General features: G+C 32.2%; 1 long non-coding RNA gene across 1 annotated transcript; it reads right to left on the bottom strand.

Moving 5' to 3' along the window:
- Window positions 1–593: 593 nt before the first annotated feature.
- Window positions 594–4,420, bottom strand: LOC143078764 (uncharacterized). The gene is made up of 3 exons (XR_012979262.1): window positions 4,350–4,420; window positions 2,937–3,112; window positions 594–675 (listed from the first exon to the last, which is right to left on the bottom strand). It is a non-coding gene; the product is annotated as an uncharacterized LOC143078764 (long non-coding RNA).
- Between the last annotated feature and the right edge of the window lie 1,287 nt (window positions 4,421–5,707).

The following is a 5,707-nucleotide window of genomic DNA, read 5'->3' as shown; positions in this document are numbered from 1 at the left end:
AACGAAACACTGCTGAAAGGAGCTGTATCAGAAGACATCTGAAAGTCTTCGATTTGCAAGGCCACAGCATACCAACCAGTGGATTCTGTTGCATTGTAGCTCAAAACACATGAACTCTTAAAAAAACATTCACATATTTGCTTTAAATATATACTTCGTTTGCTTTTCTTATTTTTATATCTGATGTAAAATTTATTAAATAACAGGTGTCTGTATGAGTGCAATTCATAAATGACTTTTAGATGAAGCTTAAGGAAAATGTTCTGGTGATCCCATCAATTCAACAAAAATGACTAATAGTCGTATTTGATGTGTGAAACAGCAAAAGCAGGCACCTGGAGTTTTCGACATTAAATAATGGGTTTGTTTTTTGTTGATCATATGGCTTCATTTTTTTCAGTTTTGTATCTTAGTTTGATATTTAACTAGATGCTATCATACTGAAAATGAACAAAAGTTGTATTCAAAGCCAATGTAAAATGACTTCGCCATTGAAGCGTTTTCGTGTATATTTCTACCTCATTTAGAATAAAATTGAATTTCATTTGTAAGTGTGATCATATCTTACCTCATTTAAATAGGAACCACTTAGTGTCTCACAAACACCACCGCATTCGTCGTTTAGAGTTCGTGTAGACCACCGACACTTTACAATATCACCATCATCATCAAACACTGTAAAATTCATTTACTAATATCATGTATCTCATGGTTTTTTTAAAACATCGTTCGGGTTATTTGTTTACAGGTTAATTGATACTTTGATTAATGTCAAAAGTGTATCTAGCCCTCGTATATTTTATTTTATTAAAATCCAATGAGGAGTGTTCTATACATTTCGGTTTTATCTAATAAGAGCAAAATAGATTAAAATTTATCCTGCTGAACTTACTTTAAATAAAGCTAATACTAATGACCACTGTCCTTTCCTTGATCTTGATATTTATATCACTAACGGAAAGCTGAATACTAAAATTTATGATAAAAGAGATGATTTTTCATTTCCTATCGTTAATTATCCATTTTTAGATGGTGACGTTCCCTTGTCACCATCTTACGGTGTTTATATATCTCAACTTGTACGATTCGCTCGTGTATGTAAAATGTTTTAGATTTTAACGAGAGAAATTTATGTATTACTGAAAAATTATTACACCAGGGTTTTCGATATCACAAACTAGTCAAAACATTTACTAAATTGTATCATCGGTATAAGGACATCATTGGTAAATATAGCTCAATATGCAGACTTCTTATACGTTCAGGTATTTCACATCCAATTTTTTATGGAAATATTCTTTATCAAGCACAATGGTGTCAGTATTCACCTCAAAAACTAACAAAACCTTTGAATAGACTTATTAAGAAGGGATATAGTTACGATACTGTTGTAAGGTCATTAAAGATTGCATATTTTGGCGTTAATATTGATTTACTTATAGGGTCTTTGCATCGGAACTAAACACATTTATTCAAAAACCAGTTGTTGGCATGACACGGGTTATGTTCTTCTCATATATATGTTATGATGGTATGATACTAAACCCCTAACGGGAAGGATTGTGCCTGATGTTCATATGATGAAATCATAATCTTTCAGTCAGTTTAATTGAAGTCTGGAGCTGGCATGTCAGTTAGCTGCTAGTAGTCTGTTGTTATTTATGTATTATTGTCATTTTGTTTATTTTCTTTGGTTACATCTCCTGACATCAGACTCGGACATCTCTTGGACTGAATTTTAATGTGCGTATTGTTATGCGTTTACTTTTCTACATTGGCTAGAGGTATAGGGTGAGGGTTGAGATCTCACAAACATGTTTAACACCGCCGCATTTTTGCGCCTGTCCCAAGTCAGGAGCCTCTGGCCTTTGTTAGTCTTGTATTATTTTAATTTTAGTTTCTTGTGTACAATTTGGAAATCAGTATGGCATTCATTATCACTGAACTAGTATATATTTGTTTAGGGGCCAGCTGAAGGACGCCTCCGGGTGCGGAAATTTTTCGCTACATTGAAGACCTGTTGGTGATCTTCTGCTGTTGTTTTTTTCTATGGTCGGGTTGTTGTCTTTTTGGCACATTCCCCATTTCCATTCTCAATTTTAAGTACAAGATTGGAGTATTAAAACTTTAACAAAACGTTCTTGTGCATTAAATAAATGTTTATGTTCAATTTTCCCTACGCAATACGGAATCATTTTATAAGTTTTGTTATTCCTAAAATGTAAGAAGAGGCTAACATATACATTATTACGGTATTTTTCTTTACATCATGAAATGTTGTAGTTAGCCTTGTAAGAACTTCATGTGAATAAAGAAAACATTTATGAATTTCGCAATTTTTCCTACAACGAGATAATCACCTACAAAATCAACAAAGGTAAAAGTCATAGTAAGATAATTTGGTCACTTCAAAGTGCGACTTCTTGAATCATTATCCTCAAAATGAGTTTGAACACATTTTATTACTGCCTCAAACAAATGTTATAGATTAGGACATGTAATTACTTTGAACACATGTTTTGCTATGAACACATGTTTCTGTGGTTGTACGATACAAAATTTATAACGACTCATATTCAGGTAAATTTCAGTTGGACTCAACAAAAAATAGTGGAAAGGGCCAAACGAACAAAATACATCTATGAGTCTTGACGGCGTCACGCTGTTAAATTTGGTTTTCATGATTTTTGATGCAGCACTCACACACTTTTTTTACATTTTGTAATTTGTTTAGATATCTCTAGCTGGTGTCTTCCTATTGTTTTATCCGTTTTGTGGCGATTTTTGAAGTATAGTCATTGCACTTATACCTCTATTTCAGAACTTTCACAGGTAAGTTGGTCGTGTCGTTTGAAATTTGTATATGTTATATCGAGTTGAGTATACACTTTTTAAATACAAATGAAATACCTCCGAATATATTAATTGTAACTTACCAGGTATTTTAAGTGTATAGTCACATCCATAACTGAATCTTACGACAGGTTGCATGGCAGAGATTGGAGAAGAATTTATTTTTCCAGTGTCTTGTCTTGCGGTCAGATTTGCTGTAGTCCGCATCCTCCAGTCTGAACCGCCTTCAGCTAGAGATATCCAACAACAGCTTGAAACACTTCAGAAAATAAATTACACTCTTTTAGGACTGTACTTATAATTATGTATTCCTTAAAAGAATCATTATTTATATAAATGGAACATCCATCATTTATTCAAACTCTCTGAATACCATCAGTTACTCATGTCATCTTGACAACAGCAGCAAGGAAACAACTTTGTTTTATTGCAGGATCAATTTTAGTGACTCTAATTGTTCATATGCGTCTAGATGGGGTATCAAGAATATAGGTTAGAAGAAAATAGAGGAAAAAAATATAAAAATACAGTTTTTTCTCATCATCAGGTATGTTGCGGTTGCTTTCGAGACCATTTTAATCAAGTTTTAAGTTTAAGTTTGAATTGGTTATTGCGTAATCATAAATGCAACTACGTAATTTATCTTTGTGATCATTTACTGTTATTGACCAGACCGTTGCTTTGTCATTAAAGGTATAAGAGTCTAATTAACTTATAAGTTTAATTGTTAAACGTGTCGTCAAAAATTCCAATCGAATACTAGTGACAAGACCAGACAAATCTTTTATTTCTTCAGACACAAACCTGTACAAGAGGTCAAAACATGATAAAGTATACATATATATCGACAGCAGTGTAGTGTATAATAGCATGTGATTTTCATGATTTATACATTATATATTACCTATTGAGTTTAAGGGGTTACATTTGTACAGATATTTCCTAATTTTTCAGTGAGTGTGAGTACATAAATATAAATAGATATATGCAAAAATAGTATATATTTTAATGGTCATTATTTTGGATTAATACTTTCTAAGACTGATGCCTTGTTATCCAATAGTCACAAACTTTACCTAGTTAAAATCTGCTGATCTTCAATTAATAGGCTTGTAAAGGGATTTAATCAATGACGTAAAATATCTGGTCTCTATAATTATATTTCAAGCATTGATATCTTAATGAATTTGCCCTATATATGTCTGTAATTAAACAAATTTTTACGATCTTTTAATTTTCCTGACTTTCTCAAGTAGAAAAAATAACGAGAAAATAGATTGTCGCGAATACGATTAACTTAGATATTTCCTTATTGAACTACATCAGATTCATTTTAAAAATCGCGTAGCTCAGACGCTGCAAATTGGGCCAGAAATGGCTAAACGCGAAATAAAATATCTACGAAAATAAGTTAGTAAACAGTAAACAGTATTTCATTGGTCCTCTCAATTGTATTTCCCCGTTTCCCTCCTTTTTCGTTAAAGGCAAATACATACCCAAAAGTATAGAGGTTGTTACTTGAAGATGGCAGATTAAATTTTACACTATTGGCTCCCGATGTCCAATCAGTACAGTAAAAATTCATTTTAGAATTATCACTGCATCCTTCTATGCACTGTATCGTTTCGTAACTATTATGCAATATTCCGTTCCTTATTTTGTTTGCATCGCACCCGTATCCATAACTTGCACGGTAGGCAATTCTATAGTTAATCTCAATCTGAAATATGAAAACAGGTCTATTGAACACAAAAGTAAATTAACAGGCAACCAATCTACAAAAAAAATAAGAGAAATATTGAGGTCAACATTTTGATTTTACAAAAGACTATAATCTCGCCGTACATTCCAAAAATTAAAATTGTGTACGCTAGAGTTTACTTAAAATTCATCAGTGTCGCGCGCATCAAAATATTTCAATAGACCAAAATTAAGGCTCAACAATTTTTATCTCTGCTGTACCGATCTCTGAATCGAATCGCCACAGTTCTGTAAACGTTGTGAATATATTTAACAGGTTCATTCAAAGATGTGCCATCAAATGACATTAAGATGCATAAAAAAATCACTGACAAAACTTCTGACTTTGAAAATCACACATTGAGATTGGGCTTGAATCAAATAGTTTTTCAAAATAATTTTTAGTTTTAGTTTCTTGTGTATAACTCGGAGTTCAGTATGACGTCCATTATCACTGAACTAGTATACATATTTTTTAAGGGGACAGCTGAAAGACGCCTCCGGGTACAGAAGTTTCTCGCTACATTGATGACCCATTGATGGCCTTCGGCTGTTGTCTGCTCTTTGGTCAGGTTGTTGTCGATTTGACACATTCCCCATTTCCTTTCCCAATTTTATTAAATATCATACCCTGCAAGTAAATGTTAGAAAACAGTAGGGAAGATTTTTTGTCTAATTTTTTATCATAAATAAAACCTATTATTTGCTAACAACTGTAATACCGTTAGATTTTCTTCTGAGTAAATTACACAGAGCCTACAAAACGTGCTTTAGAATTGCACCTAGTTTCAGTAATAAATGAAAAACTAAGATTTTACAACGAGACAAGTGCCGTCTTGTCGTTTCACAAATTTTGCCTATTTGACTATTTTCGGCCTCAAATCTCCATTTATAAATGAGTCAGATTTTGAGAATAATGTCATATCTTTTTAAAGAAAATTCAGTAAATTAAAATTCGAGAAAATAAAATGAATACGTTATATATATTTAGAATTTATGAAAAAAAATTATGAAATTATAATTTGTTTTTTCAAAAACAATACATTGTTTACAAGTGCTATGTGATGTCGAATCCCTTACCTGATTATTTTCTGTCGGCTTCCATGATATAGTA

Source organism: Mytilus galloprovincialis, chromosome 1 (assembly GCF_965363235.1).
Source record: "Mytilus galloprovincialis chromosome 1, xbMytGall1.hap1.1, whole genome shotgun sequence".
Classification (NCBI taxonomy): Eukaryota; Metazoa; Mollusca; class Bivalvia; order Mytilida; family Mytilidae; genus Mytilus; species Mytilus galloprovincialis.
Note: the sequence above shows the minus strand (reverse complement) of the source record. Positions and strands in the feature narration are given on the sequence as shown.